The sequence below is a fragment of the Heteronotia binoei genome, chromosome 3 (genome assembly GCF_032191835.1).
Source record: "Heteronotia binoei isolate CCM8104 ecotype False Entrance Well chromosome 3, APGP_CSIRO_Hbin_v1, whole genome shotgun sequence".
Taxonomy (NCBI): domain Eukaryota; kingdom Metazoa; phylum Chordata; class Lepidosauria; order Squamata; family Gekkonidae; genus Heteronotia; species Heteronotia binoei.
Window position 1 is genome coordinate 1,753,436 of NC_083225.1, and position 25,417 is coordinate 1,778,852.

The following is a 25,417-nucleotide window of genomic DNA, read 5'->3' on the forward strand; positions in this document are numbered from 1 at the left end:
TATTTTAGCCTTTACTTTTTTGCCGAAAGCATAGTGAGTCAGTTATCGATGTATGACCGAGGTTAATTAGTGTATGATATTGGCTAGATATGAATGAATTATGACAGCCTGTAATGCAAGGGTGAACACCCTTGAACAGGAGAGAACAGATCACAGAAACTTGCTGTTGTAATCTCATCTGAACGGATCAAAGGAAGTACTTCTTCACCCAAAGGGTGATTAACACATGGAATTCACTGCCACAGGAGGTGGTGGCGGTTGCAAGCATAGCCAGCTTCAAGAGGGAATTGGATAAGCATATGGAGCAGAGGTCCATCAGTGGCTATTAGCCACAGGGTATAGATAGAACTCTCTGTCCGGGGCAGTGATGCTCTATATTCTTAGTGCTGGGGGGGGGGGGCAACAGTGGGAGGGCTTCTAGTGTCCTGGCCCCACTGATTAACCTCCTGATGGCATCTGAGCTTTTTTGGCCACTGTGTGACACAGAGTGTTGAACTGGTTGGCCATTGGCCTGATCCAACATGGCTTCTCTTATGTTCTTAGATTGTTTCAAGAGGGAACTGGATAAACATATGGAGCAGAGGTCCATCAGTGGGTATTAGCCACAGGGTATAGATGGAACTCTCTGCCTGGGGCAGTGATGCTCTGTATTCTTGGTGCTTGGGGGGGGGGGGGCAACAGTGGGAGGGCTTCTAGTGTCCTGGCCCCACTGATGGACCTCCTGATGGCACCTGGGCTTTTTTGGCCACTGTTTGACACAGAGTGTTGGACTGGATGAGCCATTGGCCTGATCCAACATGGCTTCTCTTATGTTCTTATGTGACACAGAGTGTTGGACTGGATGGGCCATTGGCCTGATCCAACAGGGCTTCTCTTATGTTCTTATGTGACACAGAGTGTTGGACTGGATGAGCCATTGGCCTGATCCAACATGGCTTCTCTTATGTTCTCTTATATTCTTATGTTCATTCAGATTAAGGGTACACCGCTGGGCCTTCCTGGAAAATACTTACCTAGGCAAAATGGCGTTGAGTTTTTTTTTTTTTTTAGAAAAACATGGCTGCCTATACTTCGTATTGATTAAAAAAAATGTTAGGGATCAGCAACTGGAGGATCCAGAGTTTAGGGTTACCAAACCCCCAGGTGGTGACTGGAGATCTCCTGGGATTACAATTGAGATTAGTTCACTAGGCAGCAGAAATTAGTTCACTTGGACCAAAACAGCCACTTTGGAAAGTGGACTCTGTGGCATTATAACCCATTGAAGTCCCTTCCCTTCCCAAACCCTACCCAGCTCAAGTTCCACCCCCCCCCCCCAAAAAAAACCCTGCAGTTATTTTAACCTTTTAACATAGGGAAAGTGTTTCAAACCTTTAATCATTCTGGTTGCCCTTTTCTGCACTTTTTCCAAAATCCTTTTTTGAGGTGCGGTGACCAGAATTGTACACAGTATTCCAAATGAGACCGCACCATCGATTTATACAGGGGCATTATGATACTGGCTGATATGTTTTCAATTCCCTTCCTAATAATTCCCAGCATGGCGTTGGCCTTTTTTTTATTGCAATCGCAAACGGTCTTGACATTTTCAGTGAGTTATCTACCACAACCCCAAGATCTCTCTCTTGATCAGTCTCTGCCAGTTCACAACCCATCAACTTGTATTTGTAGCTGGGATTCTTGGCCCCAATGTGCATTACTTTGCACTTGGCCACACTGAACCTCATCTGCCACGTTGATGCCCACTCACCCAGCCTCAACAGATCCCTTTGGAGTGCCTCACAATCCTCTCTGGTTCTTACTGTCAGACGAGGAACTTCAAACAGAGACAGATCATAATGTTGCAAAATTAATCCATTTATTTTGAGAACAATCAGTCTAGTATAGAAGCAAGTTGAGTTTGATAACTTTCAAGGCTGTGCCTTGCCTTTTTGTGCATTTCAGAGAAAGGAAACAATACAGCATTTTCACACCCTCAGAGACAGTTGGCGCTTCCCATACCCCGTTATCTCTCTCCCAGGAACCTACCCTCTTGTTACCTTGGATGTGCTAACTTCAAAGGCCTCAGATGGTTTCTAGGCCGAGTGTGAAATTCCTCCCCTTGCGGTTAGGGATTGCTTTGGGGAACAATACATGTTGCTGTTCTCACGGTTAGTAAAAGCAGGGGTCATAGCAGAGCATAATATGGCATTAGTCATGTCAAGCAGCTACATCATACAGGTTGCAATACTATAACTAAGTTACACGTCTGACACTTGCCACCCTGAACAATTTAGTGTCATCTGTAAACTTAGTCACTTCACTGCTTACTCTCAACTCCAGATCATTTATGAACAAGTTAAAGAGCATGGGACCCAGTACTGAGCCCTGTGGCACCCCACTGCTTACCGTCTTCCACTGTGAAGACTGCCCATTTATACTCTCTGTTTCCTATTAATTAGCCAGTTTTTGATCCACAAGAGAACTTGTCCTTTTACTCCATGACTCTCGAGCTTACTAAGGAGCCTTTGATGAGGAACGTTATCAAAAGCTTTCTGGAAGTCAAGGTAAACAACATCTATTGGGTCCCCTTTGTCCACATGTTTGTTCACCCCCTCAAAGAACTGTAACAGGTTAGTGAGGCAAGATCTTCCCTTACAGAATTCATGCTGAGTCTTCCTCAATAACCCGTGCTCATCAATGTGCCTACTCATTCTGTCCTTGATAATGCTTTCTACCAACTTTCCCGGTATTGAAGCCAGACTGACTGGCCTGTAATTTCCTGGATCTCCTATGGAACCCTTTTTAAAGATGGGGGTGACATTTGCTACCTTCCAGTCCTCAGGAACGGAGGCAGATTTCAATGAAAGATTACATATTTTTGTCAGGAGATCCACAAGTTCACCTTTGAGTTCTTTCAGAACTCTTGGATGTATGCCATCCAGACCTGGTGACTTATTAGTTTTTAATTCGTCTATCAGTTGTAGGACCTCCTCTCTTGTCACCTCAATCTGACTCAGGTCTTTCAACACCCCTTCCAAAATTAGCAGTTCTGGAGCGGGCAAACACTTTTCATCTTCCACTATAAAGACGGAGGCAAAAAATGCATTCAGTTTCTCAGCCATTTCCCTATCTTCCTTCAGTAATCCTTTTACCCCTTGGTCATCCAAGGGCCCCACTGCCTCCCTGGCTGGTTTACTGCTTCTAATATAGGACCTTTGTGGCATTTTTAGACAGCCACATTCTACTCTAAAATGACATCATGTCAAGTTTGTTCATTAGATGCCAGAGAGGCTGAGAAGTGATTTGTAACTGCAGTCATTGGGGTCTATATTTGTGGTCATTGGAGTTTTTTAATTTCCAGATGGCTACAAAGCTTGACATACTATTGTCTACCCTCCCATTAAGGTGGACCTCTGTAAAAGTAGTAACTGGATTGTAGTTGCTGAATGGGGATCACCAGACCGACATATTGGGTAAATGTTGGTTCACATTTCATTTTTAACAATAAGAGGAGAAGGGTTTAATTCAGGGATGTCAAACTCATTTGTTATGAGGGCCAGATCTGACATAAATGAGACCTTGTTGGGCCAGGCCATGTTAGGTTGGGCTGGGCCATGTCGGGCTGGGCCATGTGTGTACCTATTTAAGATTAGGTAGCAGAGATATAAATTTTATAAAGAGCACAGTGTCAGGCGATGGAATCTCAAGGCAGTATTCATTTGAAACAAAGTAATACTTTATTGGAAACTCATAGCTGGATACAAAGATTGAGACTAATGCCTGGAATTAGGTGGTTTCTACTTTTAAAGATTCTACATCAAAGACTTTCTAAACAAAGCTCCCATTCCCATAACATCAAGGGGTTGAAGGTGCAAACTTTCACACAAGGCTCCAGCTTATTTCCTTGCCCTGAGATGATGCCTTGCAGCCGTGTTATCTACCAACGGCTGCATTCTTTTGTTCTTTGGTAACATCAACAACGTTAACAAATCACTCGGTGTCCCTTTTGATATGCACATTAACTACATCACAACAAAGAGCTTTGGGTTAGGACAAAGAGTCCATATGGTTAGTATTCTACATTTATTAGATATGAGAGTTACAGAGCCTGACATACTGCCCCCCCTAAGCTCCTGCTCGGGGTTTGTCTGGGTGCAGTAGGTAAAACTTTTTCAGAAGTGAGGGCGCTTGTAGATCTGGTGATTTGACCCATTCATCACAACTGGGAGGGAAGTACTTCCAACAGACCAAGTAGTATAACACCCCTTGTTTTATTTTGGCATCTAATATTTCCTGCACCTCATGATGACTCTGACCCTTCACTTGAATAGGTGTAGGTGTCGTGGGGCGTGGATGCCAAAACGTAGGTCCAGGGTCTTTTTTCAAGAGGCTGCAATGGAAAACAGGGTGAATTTTACTAAACATCTTTGGTAGGTCCAGTTCTACAGTCACTGAATTTATTACTCGTTTGATCTTAAATGTACCCAAGTATTTGTATGCTAATTTTCTGGAGGGCTGTGGCAATGGCAAGTTCTTGGGTGATAGAAACACTGTGTCTCCCACTTTGAAATTCCACTCAGGTGAGTGTTTTTTATCAAAGTGCGTTTTATAGTCCTTTTGGCCGCTTCCAGGTTTTCCTGGATTACTCTCCACCCTTTGGGTAAAGTTTCCTACCATTGTTGACTAGAGGTAGGTGGCGCTGTTCCCTTGGGAGCCAGTAGTAAAGGGAATGACTTTCCTTCGTAGCTATTCACAATTTGAAATGGTGAGGTTTTGGTGGAGCTGTGCACACTGTTATTGTACCCATATTCTGCAAAGGGGAGCAGCTCCACCCAATTAGATTGTCGGTAGTTCACATAACACCGTAGATATTGCTCGAGAAGCCCGTTCACACGTTCCATCTGTCCGTCCGTTTGGGGATGGTAGGCGGAACTTAGTCCTTGTTCTATGCCCGCCATTTTACAAAACTCCCGCCAGAAGTTGGCAACGAACTGCGGGCCGCGGTCACTAATGACCTTATCGGGGAATGAGTGTAGTTTAACAACATGCTGGAAAAACAATCGGGCCAGCTTCTTGGCAGTGGGTATTTGCTTGCAAGAAATGAAGTGTGCCTGTTTGGAAAAAGTGTCCACCACCACAAGAATCACTGTGCACCCCTGAGAGGCTGGTAATTGGACTATAAAGTCCATCGATACCACTGACCATGGTCTCTCCATGGTGGGAGTGGGGCGGAGTAGACCAGGAGTTTTTCCACCTCTCTTTCTGGCCATAATACACACGTGGCACGAAGCTACAAATTCAGAGACATCTTTTTTCATTTGAGGCCACCAGAATTGCCTGTTTACTAAGTGCAGCGTTTTTACGTAGGCAAAATGTTTTGATAGTTTACTGTTGCGGCAGTGCTGCAGTACTTCCTGGTAGAGGGTTTTCGGGACATATAGTTTCCCTTCATGATACCAAAACCCTCCTTCCCCCTTCACAAGTCCCTCAGGGCGTTCCTCTCCCTCTTGTTCTGTTTCAGTGATCAGTTTACTGCCCCCCCCCATGGTTCTGGGCTCCCGGTCTTTTTCCCCAACTGGGTGGTTACTCCCCCTGCTACTGCCGACGGGGGGATGAGGGAGTCTATAGTTTCCTCTCTCTGACTCTCATGCTGTGGCAGCCGGGAAAGTGCGTCCGCTAGAAAGTTCTTAGAGCCTGGTATGTGTTTTAGAGTAAAATCAAACTTGGCAAAGAACCCCGCCCACCGAATTTGTTTGGCTGTTAATTTTTGGTGCCCGGTTAGCGCCTCTAAGTTTTTGTGATCCGTCCAAATTTCAAATGGCACTCGCACCCCCTCAAGCCAAAAGTGCCATGTTTTCAATGCAAACGTTACAGCAAACGCTTCCTTGTCCCAGACCGACCAATTGTGCTGTTCATTAGAAATTTTTTTGGATATGTACGCACATGGCTTTAATCTGCCTTCATTATCTTTCTGCATCAATATTGCTCCGACAGCTACATCGGAGGCGTCACATTTCACCACGAAGGGTTTCAGTTCGTTTGGGTGCGCCAGGATGGGTTCACTAGTGAACAATTGTTTTAGTTTGTCGAACGCTTGTTGGCATTTGGGAGACCATGCCAGTTTAGTCCCTGGTTTATTCGCGTTGGGACCCTTTCCCTTTCATCTGGGTTTTCACCTTCCCCAGGATTCTCTCTTCCAGTCGGGCATTCTCACCCTCTTCCCCGAGGCCTTCTTCGACCTCCTCCTCCTTCGAGTCGGGCAGGCTTACTTGGGAGGCGTTGACCTCTTCCCCGGTAGCCCCCGTCGCCGGTCGGTTGAGGAGATTCTCGTGGCGGGCCGGGGCGGCATCCATCAGGGCCGTGGAGGTTCTTGGCTTCCACAGCTTGGGGCTGATGAATAGCGTCTGAATGTAGGAGGGGGACTCGAGCCCCGTAGTGCGCCTTGGCCCAAGGATGTGCCACGGGGGAGTTTTCGGTTCCCCTGGAGGTTCTCCTTTTCCCGGAACTTTTTCAGCCATTCGACTTCAAAGTGGCCGCTTCAGATAAACCCCGTCTTTCAGGGATTAGTCTCAAAATGTCAGGCGATGGAATCTCAAGGCAGTTTTCATTTGAAAAAAGTAATACTTTATTGGAAACTCATAGCTGGATACAAAGATTGAGACTAATGCCTGGAATTAGGTGGTTTCTACTCTTAAAGATTCTACATCAAAGACTTTCTAAACAAAGCTCCCATTCCCATAACATCAAGGGGTTGAAGGTGCAAACTTTCACACAAGGCTCCAGCTTATCTCCTTGCCCTGAGAAGATGCCTTGCAGCCGTGTTATCTACCAATGTCTGCATTCTTTTGTTCTTTGGTAACATCAACAACATTTACACATCACTCGGTGTCCCTTTTGATATGCACATTAACTACATCACAACAAAGAGCTTTGGGTTAATACAAAGAGTCCATATGGTTAGTATTCTACATTTATTAGATATGAGTTACAGAGCCTGACACACAGACTAACACAAATATATATATATATATATTAAAAACTTGAAACATGCTTAAAACGTTAGCACTCATTGGTCTTAAAGATGTTTCCTTTGTATTTCTCCCATGGGACTGTTGGAACTGGGCAAAGGAAGCTCTGGCTCTTTCCTTTTTTCCCCAGGGGACTGGGTGGGGAGGAGCCTCAGCCAATAAAAGGAAGAGAGGCTTGGCTCAGTAGTTCTGCTGTGCGATTGAGAGAGCCTGGCAAAGCAAGCTATTCCTTCCTTCCCAAGGGAGGAGCCTCAGCCATTGGAAAAAATAGAGGCTTTGCTCTGTAGCTCCTGTGCAATTGAGCAAGCCTTGCAAAGCAAGCTGTGATGCAGAAGGAAGCAAGAGAGAGGGAGAAGGAAGCAGATGATAGCCAGTCGCTCTGGGGCCTGATTGGAGCCCTCCAGAGGCCTGATTCAGACCCCAAACTGCATGTTTGACACCCCTGGCTTAATTCTTATTGAGGTGGCATGCCTTTATCTGACTTGTAACACTTTTAGCGATGGCAGCTTCCCAGTGGGACCTTGAGATCCCCTGGAATAGGGCTGCCAAGCTCCTGCTGGGGGTGGGGGTTTGCCCAGGTTGGGGGCCCCCAACCCACCTGCGCGGAGCAGGCTTCTGGGGGAATCCCCACAACCAGTGCACTCTGTCATCACGCAACGTGCCTGGCGCAGTGATGTCACCCGGTACCATAGAGGTTTTTACTCGAATCCTAGAGCATCCCCGGCACGACGCACCCAGCACTATGGCATCACTTCTGGGTGACGTCATTGTGCCATGTGCGCAGAGCGCATGCAAGAAAATTCCCCCGCCAAAGCCAAGGTAGAATTTGGCAACCCTACCCCAGAATTGCACCTCATCTCCAGACTATAGCGATCACCTTCCCCTGGAGAAAATGGATTTGTCAGAGTGTGGATTCTGTGGCATTTCTAGGGAGAATTTAGGCTTGACATGATCTAGACTCCCATTATTTGGCAGATCATGATATCCGTAGGTCACTTCCAACACCACATTTAAACAATAGCTAACTTATGTAGTTCCATTTTTTTTTCTTGCAGCTCCCTGCTGCCACTGTCCTGTGGTACACAGGGGTGGAATTCTAGCAGGAGCTCCTTTGCATATCAGGCCACACACCCCTGATGTAGCCAGTCCTCCAAGAGCTTACAAGGCTTTTCTTTGTAAGCTCTTGGAGGATTGGCTATATCAGGGGTATGCAAAGGAGCTCCTGCTAGAATTCAACCCCTGGTGGTACACTGTCATTTTATAATATCACATTCTATTTCATGTGATGTATTTCCCTATATGTTTATTAATTCTCTCTTTATCAACTAGAGATTTTTTTTTATAGTTGCCATAAGAGGAGATAGAACAAGACTCTTTAGCCTTTGACTCCTCAATAAGATTGCTTTGAGGATACATTAAAAGAGAAAGAAGAGCCCCGTGGTGCAGAGTGTTAAAGCTGCAGTACTGCTGTCTAAACTCTGTTCACAATCTGAGTTCGATCCCTGGCAGAAGCTGGGTTTTCAGGTAGCCGGCTCGAGATTGACTCAGCCTTCCATCCTTCTGAGGTCGGGAAAATGAGTACCCAGCTTGCTGGGGGGAAAGCATAGATGACTGGGGAAGGCAATGGCAAACCACCCCGTAAAAAGTCTGCCGTGAAAACGTTGTGAAAGCAACGTCACCCCAGAGTCAGAAACGACTGGTGCTTGCACAGAGGACCTTTCCTTTCCTTTCCTAAAAGAGAACAGTCTCTTCTGGGCTTTTGTTTTTAAGAGTTTCTGCTGGTGGTTTTAATTTTGTTTGTTAATTAATTAAATTCTGTTAATTAACTGTTAATTAATTAAATGTTCTTGGTTAATGGAATGTTAATTAATAAAATAATTAATTGAATGTTAGTTAATTAAATGCTAACAACCAAGAATATTGTGTCAAACCTATTGCATTTTCAGATCAGCTTTTCCCCCCAGATAACTAGGACTCAGCAGTAAAAACAGTACAAAAATTGTTGAGTCCTAGTTAGCTGGGGGAAAGTTGGTCTGAAAATGAAAAAGGTTTGACACAATCTCCTTAGTCATTGGGTAATATCCACACCTCTCTGGATTCTGCACTGTCATCGTTTTCTAGCAGGTTTGTCCTATGTGAAAAAGCCAATCCAGTTGCAAATTATTTCTCTTAGCACAGTTGTAGCACAACACCCGGTGATGGTTAGGATGATGATGTAACCTTACAAAACCTTGATACTCATCAGCCATAAAAGGTGTTAAACCTTAAATGGTTTGGGGTCAACATACCTGAAGGACCACCTCCTCCATCACAAACCTACCTAATTATGTGGCCATCTTCTGAGGCCCTGTTTTGGATGCTCCCACCTTCTAATAGGTGACTGATGAACCAATAGCGGGCCTTGGTTTTGGCACCAAGGAGATTCATTTGTGATGGGCAGGATTATGCATAATCCATTTTGGGGGGATTCTCATGTGGTAGTTCCCTTATCAGAGTATGATGAAACATGGAAACCAGTTTTAGAGTTTTTGTGTGATAAGGATATAATTCCCTTGATGCAACTAAAGTTAGATGGTTGGTAACTGTGAATGTAAGGTTTGTAACAGTGTTGATGGTATTCTTGGGTATTATGTTTTATAGTTTGGTGGTATGTTTTTCTATTGAAATAAAATATATTTTTTAAGTTAACTATTGGACTGGTGTTTAGGGCAAATGTGGAGGCGGCTGGAGGCTGCTACAACCATCAGGAAGCCCTGGTGAAATCCTCCGGTCTGCTCTCGGGACACTTCCACTTTTAGTGTAGCCCAGAAAGTTTTATGTCCACTAGAGGGCAACCTCTAATAACAAACGGAGAATGATCAAGAACGGAGATTTATACATCCCAGGTATTACATACCGCTTTCAGATTTTTCCCCTCTCTCCTCCTTTCGACAATGAAACTTCACATTCTATGGAAATGAGAAATGAATCAAAAGCGATTGTCACATTTCAAAGGAGGAAACTCTGACAGGTCCTGCTGCCGGAGTTTCTGATCATTGCTAATTGTGAATCCTCCGATGAGTCACCTGTAAAATCGGCAAAGTGGGGAGCCTGCTGGTGAACTCATTCCCAAAATATGCATTTATTGACTGGTTCTGCCATTTACTTGTATGATTCCAGTAGCCAAAAAATAACTATTACCTGGCAGGGGAGACACGTTGATCACGAATGAAGTTTTCCCAGGGGGAGACTCATCCATTGCACTCTGAGTGTGCTGACCCCTGGGATTTCCCCAATTGTGGGAAACTTGACTGCATAATTTGTGGATTACAGATCCTTAAATTGCTGCCTGGTGACCTAGAGGTTAGGATGCCAGCCTTCAAGTGGGACATGGGGTTCCCCTGGAATTGCAGCTCATCTCCCGACAATCCATATTAGGCATCACACCCGTGATGTAGCCAATCCTTCTGGAGCTTACAGTAGGCCTTGTAAGAAAAGCCCTATAAGCTCTTGGAGGATTGGCTACATCAGGGGTGTGTGGCCTAATATGCAGAGGAGCTCCTGCTACAAAATGAGCCCTGCTCAGAAAAGAAGACTAATACATTAGGAAATGTATCATTAACTTGTACAATTCACTGCTGCAAATCAGTCCGTCCATCATGGGGCCCAAGGTCTCCCAGCTCACAAAGAGCACTGGTGGGTACAGTAAGCATGGCAGATGCCTCTTCTCCATGGACAAAAATAGAAAGTGGCATACTCATTGGTCTCAGATGTTCTTCATTCCTTAGCGGACAGGGGCTGTGATTTCCTTCACCCAGCCCCATTACAGCGTAGCAAAACCCAATGTGTCTGGTGGCCACCTCTACGTCTTAACCAGTTGCTCCCATTAACCAGTAAGGCCCACTCATTCCCAGGGGCACCCCCTCTCCTTGCAATGGGACTAAGCCTAGTGTCCAGCCACAGCCCACTGATTGCTTGTTGGATCATACCGACCCACAGAATGCCCTTTTCTCGCCTTCCTGGGGCATGTCCTAGCCTTGGCTGCACATGGCTGCTGCTGCACCCCAGTCCACAGTGGGATGTTGGCATTGTCAACCTAGCTGGCTGTGCCCCTCCCATGCCCAGAGGACTGTTTGCCACACTACCCTTATATCTAAGAATCTGGCATCTACTTGCCCTCCCCAGGTAGGTAGAAAAGTCTGCATTATGGATCCAGGCATAGATGCAGACCTGCAAACATGGGGAAAACAAGAGTTTGCAGAAAACTCTCTTGAGTGGATGGATGGGTGGGTGGATAGACTGATCGATTGATTGATCGATCAACTGATAAATGGATGGGTGGATGGATGGGGAGGGGGGAGAGGGATGGATGGAGAGAAAGAGAGAGGGGGATGGGTGGATGGAGATGGGCAGCCATGTTGGTCTGAAGCAACAGGACAAATTTTAAGTCTGGTGGCAGCTTTAGGACCAACAAAGTTTAATTCTGGATATAAGCTTTTGTGTGCATCTATATGAAAATTTATACCCAGAACTGAACTTTGTTGGTCTTAAAGGTGCCACTGGACACAAACTCAGTTATAGTTATGCGCACACACACAAGGGAGAGAGAGACCAAAAATGTTAAGACTTTTGACTTTGCAATAACAAGGGGCCGGTTGGGGGAAGAAGTAATTTCCTCCTCTCTTATAAATAGCAACTGCTATCGCTTAATTCATCATGTATATTCCAAGTAGGAGTACTTTCCCCATTTCTACAGTTAGGTAGGCAGGTAAATAGGTAGTTGATAGGGAGGTAGGATGGTAGTTAGATGCAAAAATACTAATTTCTACAAGACAAACAATGAAGAAGGCTTATGCTTTGTTATTCCATTTGTGAACTTCTCCGAGATCTAGGGCAGGCCTCTGTGCAAGCTGAACTAGATGGACCTTTGCCTGATCCAGCAGGGCTTTTAATTCTTAAATTAATCCATATAGTTGTGTGCCATGTTAAGTAAAGGATTTTAGCATTTACATTACATAGTGCTTTTCATAAAGCCGGGTCCTTCAGGAATTCCAGCCTCCTGTTAAAAAATTATTAATTGTATTTCATTTATTTGTTGTTTCATACATTTTTTTTCCTTTCAAGGAGTTTTGTGTGAAGAGCTGATATCCTCAACGGCAGGATATAGGGGAGGGATGGTGGCTCAGTGGTAGAGCATCTGCTTGGTAAGCGGAAGGTCCCAGATTCAATCCCCGGCATCTCCAACTAAAAAGGGTCCAGGCAAAAATAGGTGTGAAAAACTTCAGCTTGAGACCCTGGAGAGCCGCTGCCAGTCTGAGTAGACAATACTGACTGTAATGGACCCAGGGTCTGATTCAGTATAAGGCAGCTTCATATGTTTATGTTCAAAGGATGAGATATGTACAGATCAGAAGACTGGGCTTGCTATACAGAGGAAAGCATTGGTAAACCACTTCTGCTTATCTTCTGCCTGGAACATCCTGTAGTGCACCAGGTGCTTATCTCAGTAGGAAACTGGAGGCCCAACATCTCTGGTTGGAGTGGGCTCTTTGCCAGGCTGTGAACCAGCCACCCTGATCCCTAACACTGGCCCTGTAAACACTATAGCTGAGAACAGACGGGCAATCTGGGATGGTTGGGAGGCATCCCGAATCGGGACGGCTCAAAAAGAGCCGGGCGGAGGTCTCCAGACACTCGCTGCGCTGGCGTCTCCAAGGTGCTCAGTTCTCATCCGTGAGTTGGCTGGCGCTTTCCACATGTAGCCGCCCACAACAGAGCGCTGTGCACAAATATCCCTTGGGCCATGCTTGCTCCATGGGCGTTTGAGCTGCTAGAGGGGGCCTGAGAACAGCAAGGCTGGGCCGGAAATTGGCTGACTCTTGCCAGGTGCATCATGACTGTGCTAGTGTGCATGAGTGCACCAGCTCTCACCGCCACCCATTTTTTTTAAAGAAAATGGGGCATGATGGTCTCACGGTGCCTTGCTGCTTCCACACCCCCTCGTAAGCCGCCTCCGCCCTTCCGCTTCCACACGGCAACGAGACGACTCCTGGCCGCCTCATACATTTGCTACCACTTCCGAAGTGGTCACAATTTGAGGTGGGAAAACTGGACCACAGGACAGGGTGAGTATGGGATCGGGCCAGGAGGCAGATGTTGCTGTCTGCATGGATTTTTTGGGTCGACTTCAGAGGCGACTCTGAGTGGACCCAAAGTGCCAGTCTGTAATCAGCCTGTGCATCACAATGTTGAATGGTCACTCTCTGCTTGAGTTGGGTGGTTTTCTGATAGTTCAGAGGGGAGGGGGAATAGCCCATGGTACATGTCGCACGGCAGGGGCCTAGGAGGGCCTTCTACTTGCTGCCACCACTCTGGTAAGGGTCTGTATGGAAGGGCCCAGAGCACCCAACCACCCATCTTCCTTATTAGTAAATCCTCTTGACCGTGACCAAGGAGACATGAGGACCCAGGCAGGATAACACAAAAGGAGTTTATTATTAGTGCTCTAAAACAAAAAGTGGGTGATAAACACTTAGTGCAATAGTGAATATGAAAACAGTAAAGGTTGGTGCAAATAAACAGAAACCCTGGTGCGTTTAGCTAGACATTCCCTGCTCTAATACCAAAACTCACCACCTCCCTTGGGTGAGGGATCTCTTCCCAGCTGCAAGCTCTCTAGCACAGCCTTCCAGAGAGAGAGAGAAATTTGCTGCCTGCAGCCTCTTCAGGAAAGAATACACCCTGTCTGTGCTTGGCCCTTTTATGCTTTCCCCCAGGCCCCACCCCTCTCTGGGTTAGTTTCCCTCCAAAACCTTGCCACCCAATTAGAGGGACGGAAGGGATCCTGGGAAGTGTAGCCTCTCTGTAATAACTCCTAGGCAGACTTCTCTGGAGCCTGCGGGCCTCACTAGGCCCAGGATCATGATAGTACACCTTAAGGTTTCAGAGGCAGTAAACCCAGACATGCAACTTTCTTGGCAACCCTGACAGATCAGCACAAGAACCGAGATGGGGAAGAAGATTTACAAGATTATGCATGGGATAGAGAAGGTAGAGAAAGAAGTACTTTTCTCTCTTTCTCACAATACGAGAACTCGTGGGCACTCAATGAAATTGCTGAGCAGTCGGGTTAGAACTGATAAAAAGAAGTACTTCTTCACTCAAAGGGTGATTAACACATGGAATTCACTGCCACAGGAGGTGGTGGCAGCTACTAGCATAGCCAGCTTCAAGAGGGAATTGGATAAACATATGGAGCAGAGGTCCATCAGTGGCTATTAGCCACAGCGCATTGTTGGAACTCTCTGTCTGGAGCAGTGATACCCCTGGTGCTTGGGAGGGAACAGTGGGAGGGCTTCTAGTGTCTTGGCCCCACTGATGGACCTCCTGATGACACTTGGGTTTTTTTGGCCTCTGTGTGTTGGACTGAATGGGCCATTGGCCTGATCCAACATGGCTTCTCTTATGTTCTTAACCATTGCCCCTATTGGCCACAATACAAACATAGGTTTGGAAAGGCAGAGGGGTCTTCTGCTCACCCTTCCCCATGAATCCTACCATAATGCTTCTGTCTTGGTTATCGAGAGAATCCTGAGGACTCACCAAGATATTCTGGTGGTGGGAAGTCCTGTCAAGTCACACACAATTTTGGATGATCCCTCTTGAGGTTTTGAAGGCAAGAGACTTACAGTGGTGGTTTGCCATGGCCCACATCTGTCCATTGACCCTGGACTTTCTTAGTGGTTTCCCACCAAGTACTCACCAGGGCCAACCCTGTTTAGATGAGAATGGAATAGCCTGGGCCATCCAGGTCAGAGCCAACAGCCTTCAAAATTAGGGTTTGTAGAATCTTTCGGGATCAAGTGCCGTGTTCTACTGGAGAAAGTTTTCCTTCCAGACGTTTCATTCTCAGCTGCGGAGAACATCCTCAGTGGCGTTGCAGCCGGAGCAGGCGCTCAGTCCTTCTTGGCTGCTGTGCATTGAGTGGATTGAGTGCATTGATCTCAATGCACAGCAGCCAAGAAGGTCTGAGCGCCTGCTCCGGCTGCAACGCCACTGAGGATGTTCTCCGCAGCTGAGAACGAAATGTCTGGAAGGAAAACTTTCTCCAGTAGAACACGGCACTTGATCCCGAAAGATTCTACAAACCCTAATGATGTTACCAGCCGTGAAAACCTGAAATCTTTGATAGCCTTCAAAATGTTTTCAGGTTAAACTAGCTTTAGCTTAAAAATTCTTAATACGTATCTCATTTCAGATGTGTAAAAATGTACATTATTTCAGTAATCTTTAAGGTTCTCCTTGAGGGTGAGCCATCAGCTATCATATTTCTGACGAGCGGGAACAAAGCCAATCTAGAGAGTTTATGGCTTAGACAGGGCTTTTGTTCTAGGAGGAACTCCTTTGCATATTAGGCCACTCCTTCCTAATGTATCCAAACCTCCTGGAGCTTGCAGTAGGCCCCGTACTAAGAGCCTTGTAAGCTCTTCGTGGATTGGCTACATCAGAGGTGTGTGGCCTAATATGCAAAGGAGTTCCAGCAACAACAACAAAAAGTCCTGGGCTTAGATGAAATTCAGACCATGGACGTAGAGTTGCCAAGTCCCCAGCGTTGTCTGGCGGGGGACTTTTACACGCAAAGTGATGATGTCACCTGGACATGATGTCATTGCACTGGTGACATCGCTTGCGGCCACTCTAGATGTTTCCAGGAAAACGCTATGGTTTTTCTGGATGCTCTAGCCATTTGGGAAGGGAAAACTCTATGGCACCTATTATACCATAGAATTTTCCCTTCTAAACGGCTAGAGTCCAGGAAAACCATATAGTTCTCCGGTGGTCTGGACAGTGGGTCGGTCTGACTACTGGGTATAGGCTCCTCCTGCTCATCACAGGGTCGGGTCTTCCAATCGATCCGGAGGGGGAGTGGCCTATACCTCCCTGATCCTTCCAGTTCTTTCCCGGCCCTGCATTGAGCAGGACGGTCTCTTTCCGAGCGCCTTCGGGGAAGGCGCAGAAGATCCAGACAACAACAAAGAAAGCAAAGGCCGGGAGCGTAGGGGTTGGCCCCAACAACACCGGTGGAAGGGCAGACTACGAGGGTACTCAGAAGTAGACCCTTTGCCAAGCGGCAAAGCCCTCTAGAGCTCCGTTTCCTTGCGGACGCAATCGAAACGGAGCAGGGAAAAAAGGCAGCAAACGGCAGCGCGGTAAGTCTTTTCACAGCAGGAAGGGCCTGGCGCAAATGGACTGAAGCCCCGGGAAGAGGTCCCATGCCGACCGCAATGCCTAGCTTCCAAACTGCCTCGCGTGCATGCATGGTAGAGGGGGAGACTTGGAGGGGGCAGTTCTTAAGGGCATGAAGTCAAGGCACCCTAAGACCTACTAGAGGGCGCAGTGGTAACATGCTGCCCTCCATTTTAAACTCTTACTGCCCTTTTCTATTGCATTTGCTTTCACTTCCTTTCTAGTGACGTGGAAAGCAGCGAAATGGCGGCTAGTTCACAAAGCAACTCTCCCAGTGAGTTCGACCTGCCTCTGCTATCAGGAACTCTAACCCCTCAGCAAGAGGCTCAGAATCTCGACCTTACAGGGGAGGATGCCAAGACAAATTTACTACAATGGCTTAAACAGGAAATGTTGAAGGAGTTAGGGCAGGACCTCCGTCAGCGGCTGGACTCCCCTGTTTCTTCGATGAAGCAAAAAAGACAGGAGGGAAGAAAAAGGGGCAGAGATCTCAGCCCTAGTGACCGTCTGGAAGGATGATCTAAGGGCAAGTCCCACTTAGGCCTGGATTCCCCTCTCCCGAGTTCAGCTGAGGAGTCGGAGGGCTCTGATCAGTAGTCAGATAGGGAGGAAGGCGAGCTTTCAGATGAGGAGGAACAGCCTGACACTGTACAATCTAGGCTTTTTCCCTTTGAATATTATTCAAAGTTGCTCCCCAAGGTGTTGAGGACCCTTAACTTTGTGGCTACACCCAAAGAAAATGAGGAGTTGGATCCTGACCTTCCCACAGGATCAGGGGAAATGATGCCAAAATTGAGCAGCGCTCAAACAGGGGTTCCCTTACCAGCGGCCTTTTTTGCTTTGGTCAAGGCGGAGTGGGAACGGCCGGCTAAACCTAAGGCCAACCAGCAGGTCCTTTCAAAACTCTATTCCCTTATTCCACAGGCCACCAAGAGGCTAAAGTTGCCAACGGTGGATGACCCTGTGACTAGCCTGATCTCCAATTCGGTTCTGCCCATGGATGCAGATGGTTTACCTAGGGATCCATGTGATAGGAGAATAGAACAGGCCTTACGCAAGGAATTTGAAGCGACAGCATGGGCTATCAAAGCAGCCACAACATCCTCATTGTTTGCCAGAGCAATGTGCACGTGGTCTAATAATTTAGCAGCAGCGGATAGTGCAGCTCCTAAGGAGTTCAAGGACGAGCTAAAAGAGATTGCCTTATCTGCTGCCTTCGTGGCAGATAGTTCATTGGACACCATGCAGCTAGCAGCCAGAGCCATGGCATGTGGCTGCGTAATTGGGAGGTCGATACTGCAGCCCAAGCTAGGGTTGCAGCGGTACCCTTTAAAGGAACCTTGCTGTTCGGTGAGGGCCTGGATAGGTATCTCATTGAGAATAAGGATAAAAAGAAGGTTCTACCCTCCAAGGGTAAAGAAACAAAACAGAGGAAATCCTTTCCTTCCTTTTGAGACCCCAAAAGGTCATCTAGACCAGGTTCCTTTCGTTCCTTTAGACGAAAGTGGCAACAGAAGGGACGTGATTCCAAACCCTATTATTCTGGAAAGCCAAACCAGAGTTCAAAGCCCCCTTCCAAAAAAGGGGGATCCCAATGACCATGTCTCCCACCAGCCGACAGGGAAGATAGGGGGGCGTCTCTCTTTGTTCGCAGGCACCTGGAGTCAGTCGATTCAGGAAAAATGGGTTCTAGAGGTGGTGGCACAGGGCTATGCCATAGAACTCCACTCCCTCCCTCCCAACCGTTTTCGTTGGGTTCCGCGGAAGAGAGATTTGATTGCTCACAGAGCAATGCTGTCGGCCGTTCAACACCTGGTGGATATAGGGGCAGTGGAGCCCGTCCCGACACCCCAACAGGGTTTGGGAGTTTATTCAGTAATATTTTTAGTCCAAAAGAAGAACAGGGAGTTCAGAACCATCCTGGATCTGAAATGGCTCAACAAGTTCATCTTGACAAAGCATTTCAAAATGGAGACCCTACGGTCAGTGTTGCTAGCCATTCAGCCTCAGGATTTTCTAGCTTCCTTGGATCTATCAGAGGCCTATTTACATGTTCCCATTCGGGAACCACACAGAAAATTTCTGCATTTCTCCTACGGGGGGAAACATTTCCAGTATCGGGCCTTACCATTCGGTCTGAAGTCTTCGCCCCGGGTGTTTACAAAAATTCTGGTGACCCTGGTGGCGGAGCTGAGACTGCAGGGCGTGGCCCTGTTCCCTTACCTGGACGACATTCTGGTGAAGGCGGGGTCATACCAATAGTGCCTGGAGATCATGCAGCAGACAGTGACCATGTTGCGCTGTCACGACTTCGTGGTAAACCTAGAGAAGAGCAATCTTCTTCCCTCTCAGAGACTAGTACACTTGGGGGTGGAGATAGATACAACTATGGACAGAGTCTTCTTAACCCTAGAGAGACGGGAGAAGTTCTGTCTCCTGTTACAAGGGGTCCTGCAACAACGCAGGGTGTCGGTTATGACGTTAGCGCAGTTGTTAGGGATGATGGTCTCCTTTCAGGATTTACTTTCTTGGGCCAGATTCCACACTCGTCCCCTGCAGTTGTTCTTACGCCCATTCCAGGACGTTATAGGGAACAAAATCCCCAAACTGGTGACATTACCGTCAGAGGTGACAACCCAGTTACAGTGGTGGCTGGATCCGGATCGTTTTCTCCCGGGTCATCCGCTTCGCGAACCCCAAAGGGTTTGTATGACCACAGATGCCAGTCTATGGGGTTGGGGGGCTCACTCACAGGATCAAATGACCCAGGGTCAATGGGAGTCCCATGAGAGGAAGCGCAATATCAACTTCTTGGAGCTCAGAGCGATTCGGCTAGGGTTACAAGGGTTGCAGGCAGTCCTGAGGGGTCGCCATGTCCTGGTAAAAACGGACAACTCAACGGCCAAAGCGTACGTAAATTGGCAAGGGGGAACCAGGGTGAAATCTCTTCATGCCGAGGCGAAGGTTCTCTTCGAGTGGGCGGAAGTCAATCTCCTGTCAATAAAAGTGGTGCATGTTCCAGGGAAGGACAACCTATTAGCGGACTGGCTCAGCAGCCGATGGTTGGACCAGACAGAGTGGATGTTGCACAGAGACACCTTCGCTCTGATAGTGGACAAGTACGGTCCAGTGTCGGTGGACTTGTTTGCCACGGCAGAAAATTGTCAGGTGGACAGGTTCTTTGCCAAAAACAGAGATGCAAGAGCAGAAGGAACCGACGCTCTCAGCGGCGAGTGGCCAGCGGGATTACTGTATGCCTTCCCGCCCCTTCCTCTGTTACCCAGGGTCATACAAAGGATGGTGGAGTTAAGGGCGGAGATGGTGCTAGTGGCTCCTTTCTGGCCGAGATGGTCGTGGTTTCAGGAGCTTCTGAGGTTGTCGGTTCAGCCTCCTTGGCGGCTACCGAGGAGGGATGACCTTCTGACTCAGGGCGACATGTCTCATCCTCAACCAGACCTGTTACAATTGACAGTTTGGAGGTTGAGCGGTTGCAGCTTGAGGAGTTAGGTTATAGCAAGAGGGTGGTGGATACTATGTTGGCATCACGTAAATTTTCCACCAATAGAGTGTATAATACCACCTGGAAGGTTTTCTCTTCATGGTCGACCCAGCGGGGGTGGGACCCGATGACGGTAACTGTTAAAGGTATTCTTTGTTTCCTTCAGGAAGGGGCAGACAAAGGGCTTTCCACTAGCACACTGCAGCGGCAGGTGGCTGCCATATCGTCTATCCAAGGGGTGCGGGGGCGGAAGACCTTGTCAGCGCATCCGCATATTAAACGGTTCTTGAGAGGTACTGCTCTTCTTAAACCTCCACAGGTGCACAGGTTCCCTTCGTGGAGGTTGAATGTAGTACTGAATGCCTTGTGTCGGCGTCCCTTCGAACCCATGGCTTCTTGTGGGTTTAAAGAACTGACCTTTAAAACGTTTTTTCTAGTGGACCTCACCACGGCACGGAGAGTGTCTGAATTGAGGGCCCTGTCGGTTGACAAGGAACTTTGTGTTTTTCATAATGAGAAGGTGGTGCTGAGGCCAGACCCTTCTTTCATTCCTAAAGTTAATTCTGTTTTTCATAGGTCCCAGGAGTTGGTTTTTCCGAATTTTTGTCCCAATCCTCAGTCGCCCAAGGAAAGGGAGTTGCACTGTCTAGACGTTAAGAGGGCACTTAGTTTTTATATTGAGCGCACAGAAGACTGGAGAAAGTCTGATTCCTTGTTTGTTTCTTTCAGTAAGAAGTCACAGGGACGACAGGTTTCCACTTCCTCTCTTAGCAGGTGGCTTCGGGAATGTATTGTTCTGGCCTACAAGGCCCAAGGTCAAACCCCTCCAGATGGGATCACGGCTCATTCTCTGAGGGGTGCGGCAACATCAGCTGTGTACCGGTCCTTTCCGTCCTTGGAAGCTGTGTGTAAGGCAGCGACTTGGAGGTCGGTGCATACCTTTACCAGGCACTATAGGGTGGATAAATGGGCTTCGGCGGAGGCGGCCTTTGGGAGGCATGTGCTACAGCATGCATTCTAAACAGGGAAGCCGGTCCCGCCCGGGGATGTTCAGCTTGGTTACGTCCCAGTAGTCGGACCGACCCACTGTCCAGACCACCGGAGAACGGAAGATTTGTATCACTTACCGTGAAGCCTCCTTCTCGGTGGACTGGCAGTGGGTCAGTCCAGTCCGCCCGTTGGAAGTTGAGCGGCTTCCTGGGTTTTGGAGATGAATTCTGGAGCGGTTTCTTTTTCCTCTCTTGGAATATGTTGCAATTTCCATGGTTGGCAATGCTCTGTTTCAATCTTCCATTGTGTGTGATGTATTGAAGCGTAATAAACTGGTCTCCTCGTTTACTCGTCTCTGTATGTGAATGGGGAGGTATTGGAAGTTATTATTCCTAGGGGGACGTGGCTTGGATACAACTGGAAGGATCTGGGAGGTATAGGCCACTCCCCCTCCGGATCGATTGGAAGACCCGACCCTGTGATGAGGAGGAGGAGCCTATTCCCAGTAGTCGGACCGACCCACTGCCAGTCCACCGAGAAGGAAGCTTCACGGTAAGTGATACAAATCTTCCGTTTTCCCAGAAATGCCTAGAGTGCTGCTGCGCACCACATGATGACATCATTTCCAGGTGACATCATTGTGCCAACAACATCAGGGGAGGTTCCCTCCACTGGCCCAATGTGGGGAAGCCCCACTCGGACCGGGGCTTGGCAGCCCTACATGGACTTCTGGCTTTGTAGCCCTCTTTCTGCCAGCTCCAAGGTAATGTGGCTCTGGAATTAATCAAGGTGTCACTGAACATGTTTTAGTGTGTCTGCCATGCTTCTGGCCCACATTATTTCCCTTTTTAAAATGGGTTTTGGACGCCTGCAGAAAAGAGTGTGGCAGAGAACTGTGACGTTTTGTTTAGTATGAGCCTGTTCAAACTCTACATTCCTCCTCCTCTACCATCTCTCCAAGTATCATTTGAATAAGAAATGACATCTGTCAGAGGTCTTTGTTCATATATTTTTTCCTTCACTAGTTAGGTGCAAAGGTACTCCCCATGGCTGGAAATACAAGAAATGACTTTGTTTCTTTTATTCAGTGTTACTTCTTTTTTTCCTGTGACCTTTAAGCATCGTCCTTTCCTTTTGTTTTCTTGAGAATGATTTAATACTCCTGGGCAGTGATGGCTTATAGAAATGGTAATCCCTCCATTTGACGGTATAGAGTCAAGTCTTTATGTAGCCAACCTTTTGGGAATTGGTTTTCATGCTATAGTCTCATGGACTTTCTTCAAGGTAAATTCTACATGTTTGTCTAAACCACAAACAACTGCATTTTGCCCCACAACGACAAAAAGAAGACTGGGAACCCAGGTCTCACTTCTGTGAGGTAAACATTCAAATACACCAAGCCATTACAGAAAACAATGTACACAGAATCAGATGTGTATTAACTGTACCTTTCTGTATGGCTTTCTTGATGAACTAATTCTATTGTGGAAAACTGGTGGAACAGGTTATTTCTGGACTTGATCGTCCAGAAATTACAGTAGTCAGGGCTGAGTTAGAGATAGGCAAATTTGGTGGTACTGGAAAGAGGCAGAAACGTTGCCATTTATTTTATTAAAACAACAAGAACTGGGAGAACATAATTTGGATTTTCAGCCACAGGTGCCAGAATGTCTTGCTGGCAGGTTATTTAATTGTTTCCCACAAAGTTTTGCAGCCTGATCTTTCTTGCATGTAAATGTTATAAGATAGACAAATTTAAGATCTGTAATACTGCAAAAGTAAGAAGAAGAAGAAGAAGATGATGGTGATGGTGATGATATTGGATTTATATCCCGCCCTCCATTCAGAGTCTCAGAGTGGCTCACAATCTCCTTTATCTTCCTCCCCCACAACAGACACCCTATGAGGTGGGTAGGGCTGAGAGGATTCTCACAGCAGCTGCCCTTTCAAGGACAACCTCTGTGAGAGCTATGGCTGACCCAAGGCCATTCCAGCAGGTGCAAGTGGTCACCCAGAGACCTAGAACAGGGAACGAGAGCTCAAGAGCCAAGGGACCCACTGGAAGGAGGATCAGAATTTTAGAGGTGCCCCCTTAGTTTCATAGCTCTTGTAGGAGCTGTATTTACTAAGAGAGATGCATAATGATGCAAGCAATGCTCAGTGATTTATATGGTGCACGTATGTTTCCTTCTTCCATTGGTGCCAAAAAATAATTCCCTAACCTTTCTCTGTGTTGGTTTTATGGGGACTGTTATTCCCAGCTTTTGGGTTTTTTTTTTTAAAGTCTCCTTCTAACATGGATCTAGCATGTAATGTGCATACATACGTATTTTATCTGTCTGTGCAGAAAAAGTATTAATGGTTTTAATACCAACGTGAGTGTAATATTTGTTCATGCCTTGTGGTTCTCAAACATCTGACATTTATTCTTTGTGGCTCTTATGTTAAGCAAGTTTGGCCATCCCTGGGCTAGGTCATTTACATATGTATGTACTTCCATCAAGTCACAACTAACTTATGGTGATTCTAGCACAGGGTTGCCAAGTCCAATTCATGAAATATCTGGGGACTTTGGGGGTGGAGCCAGGAGACATTGGGGGTGGAGCCAGGAGAAATTAGGGGTGGAGCCAAATCAAGGCTGTGACAAGCATAATTGAACACCAAAGGGAGTTCTGGCCATCACATTTAAAGGGACGGCACACCTTTTCAATTCCTTCCTTCCATAGGAAATAAAGAAGGACAGGGACACCTTCTTTTGGGGCTCATAGAATTGGACCCCCTAATCCAATATTTTTGAAACTTGGGGGGTATTTTGGGGAGATGCACTAGATGCTGAAAATTTGGTGCCTCTACCCCAAAAAACAGCCCCCCCACAGCCCCAGATACCCGTGGATCAATTTTCCATGATTTCTATGGGAATAAATCTCCATAGGGAATAATAGAGTTCCCAGCAGACATTTCCCTCCCCTCCCCCCGCTTTCTGACGACCCTGAAGCGGGGGGAGGGCCTCCAAACCGGGGGATCCCCTGCCCCCACCTGGGGATTGGCAACCCTATTCTAGCAAGGGTCTTTCAAAGCAAATGAGAAATGGAGGTGGTCTGCCATTGCCTTCCTCTGCACTCTGCAGTGTCTTCCTTGGTGGTCTCCCATCCAGGTACCAACCCTGCTTAACTTCTAAGATCTGACAAGATAGGGCTATACCATGTCACCTTCCTCTTAGGTCATTTAGGAAAGGGATGTTGGTTGTATTCTTTGCAAACTACAGCCCAGTTTTAAGAATATGAATGATGATCAAACTGCAGAAGCGGTCGTAACGGGAGCCAGTTTGGTGTAGTGGTTAAGAGCGCAGACTCTTGGGAGAACCGGGTTTGATTCCCCACTCCTCCACTTGCAGCTGCTGGAATGGCCTTGGGTCAGCCATAGCTCTGGCAGGAGTTGTCCTTGAAAGGGCAGCTGCTGTGAGAGCCCTCTCAGCCCCACCCACCTCACAGGGTGTCTGTTGTGGGGGGAGAAGATAAAAGAAATTGTAAGCCGCTCTGAGTCTCTGATTCAGAGAGAAGGGTGGGGTATAAATCTGCAGTCTTCTTCTTCTGGAACAGGCGTCTGTCGTTTCCACTTTAATGCTGCCTCTACCAATACAGCAAAGCAGCAACAGTGCCCTCCCAGATTCCCTGTCCTCAGCTCCGGTACGAGGATGCCAGTGCTGGCCTGTCGCCCCAGGCAGGGCATTCCCCCAGCCACTGACTGTCCTCCCGTTGTGTGGTGCACCCTCCCCCACAACCACCCCATTGGGAAGGGCTAGCTGGCCCCCTTCTTCCCACCAGTCTGCCTCCCTCCATCAGCGGTGGCAGCAGCTGAAGAGGATCCACGGCAGCCAGGAAGAGTTGGAGCAGCAGTGGGGAGGAGCTGAGAGCGGCTTCCTTCCCACCACGCCAGCCTCTCATGCCAACCGTTTTTATTTGTGAGCTTCCTCAGGAAGCTGCATCGGTGACTGGAGCCACCTGCAAGGAGAGGGTGGGGGCGAGAGGGGTGCCCCTGTAGACCACCTACCTGGCCTACTTGGACGCGCCGGGCCTGCCTGTCCTGATTCCCTTAGCAGAGGCTGTTCCCCACCACCACACCACCTTCCGAGGTTTATTCTTTTTGATCAGCAGCTGAATATAATTTGATCAATCTCACATCAAAACAGGATGTATAATGGGTAATTCTGAATTGGCAGCTTTTCTTTAGAAAATGTCTACAGTCCCTCATTGTGGAGAGAGATATCTGCACAGGTCTTTTGTTTTTTTAGCAGGAACACACAGGAACGCAGTTCTGGCTGGCTTGGCGTGAAGGGTGTGGCCTAATATGCAAATGAGTCTTGGCTGGGCTTTTTCTACAGAAAGCCATGTGTGAAACAATGGTGATGTCAGGGGGTGTGGCCTAATATTCAAATGAGTTCCTGCTGGGCTTTTTCTACAAGAAAAGCCCTGTCTCTGCAACAGATTGTACCGGCGTCTTTCAAAAAGGAAAACTGAGACTTTAGAGACCCTGTTTCACATATTGTTATTAAGTGATATCAATATAGTGCTATTCAGTTATCAATCAAAAACAAAAAGAGATCCCCCTTGAGAGCAGCAGGAAGCTGAAAGGGGGGGCAGGAATTGCCATGTAGATGGGAACAGGGAAAATGGCAATTCAAATCAGGACCTTG

At 47.3% G+C, this 25,417-nt stretch overlaps 1 protein-coding gene and 1 non-coding gene across 2 annotated transcripts in view; both read left to right on the top strand.

Moving 5' to 3' along the window:
- Window positions 1–25,417, top strand: part of KLF12 (KLF transcription factor 12) — a 447,150-nt gene that overhangs the window by 357,270 nt on the left and 64,463 nt on the right. The gene's annotated exons all lie outside the window — the stretch shown is intronic.
- LOC132569183 (U1 spliceosomal RNA) lies at window positions 10,183–10,338 on the top strand. The gene has a single exon (XR_009555239.1). It is a non-coding gene; the product is annotated as a U1 spliceosomal RNA (small nuclear RNA).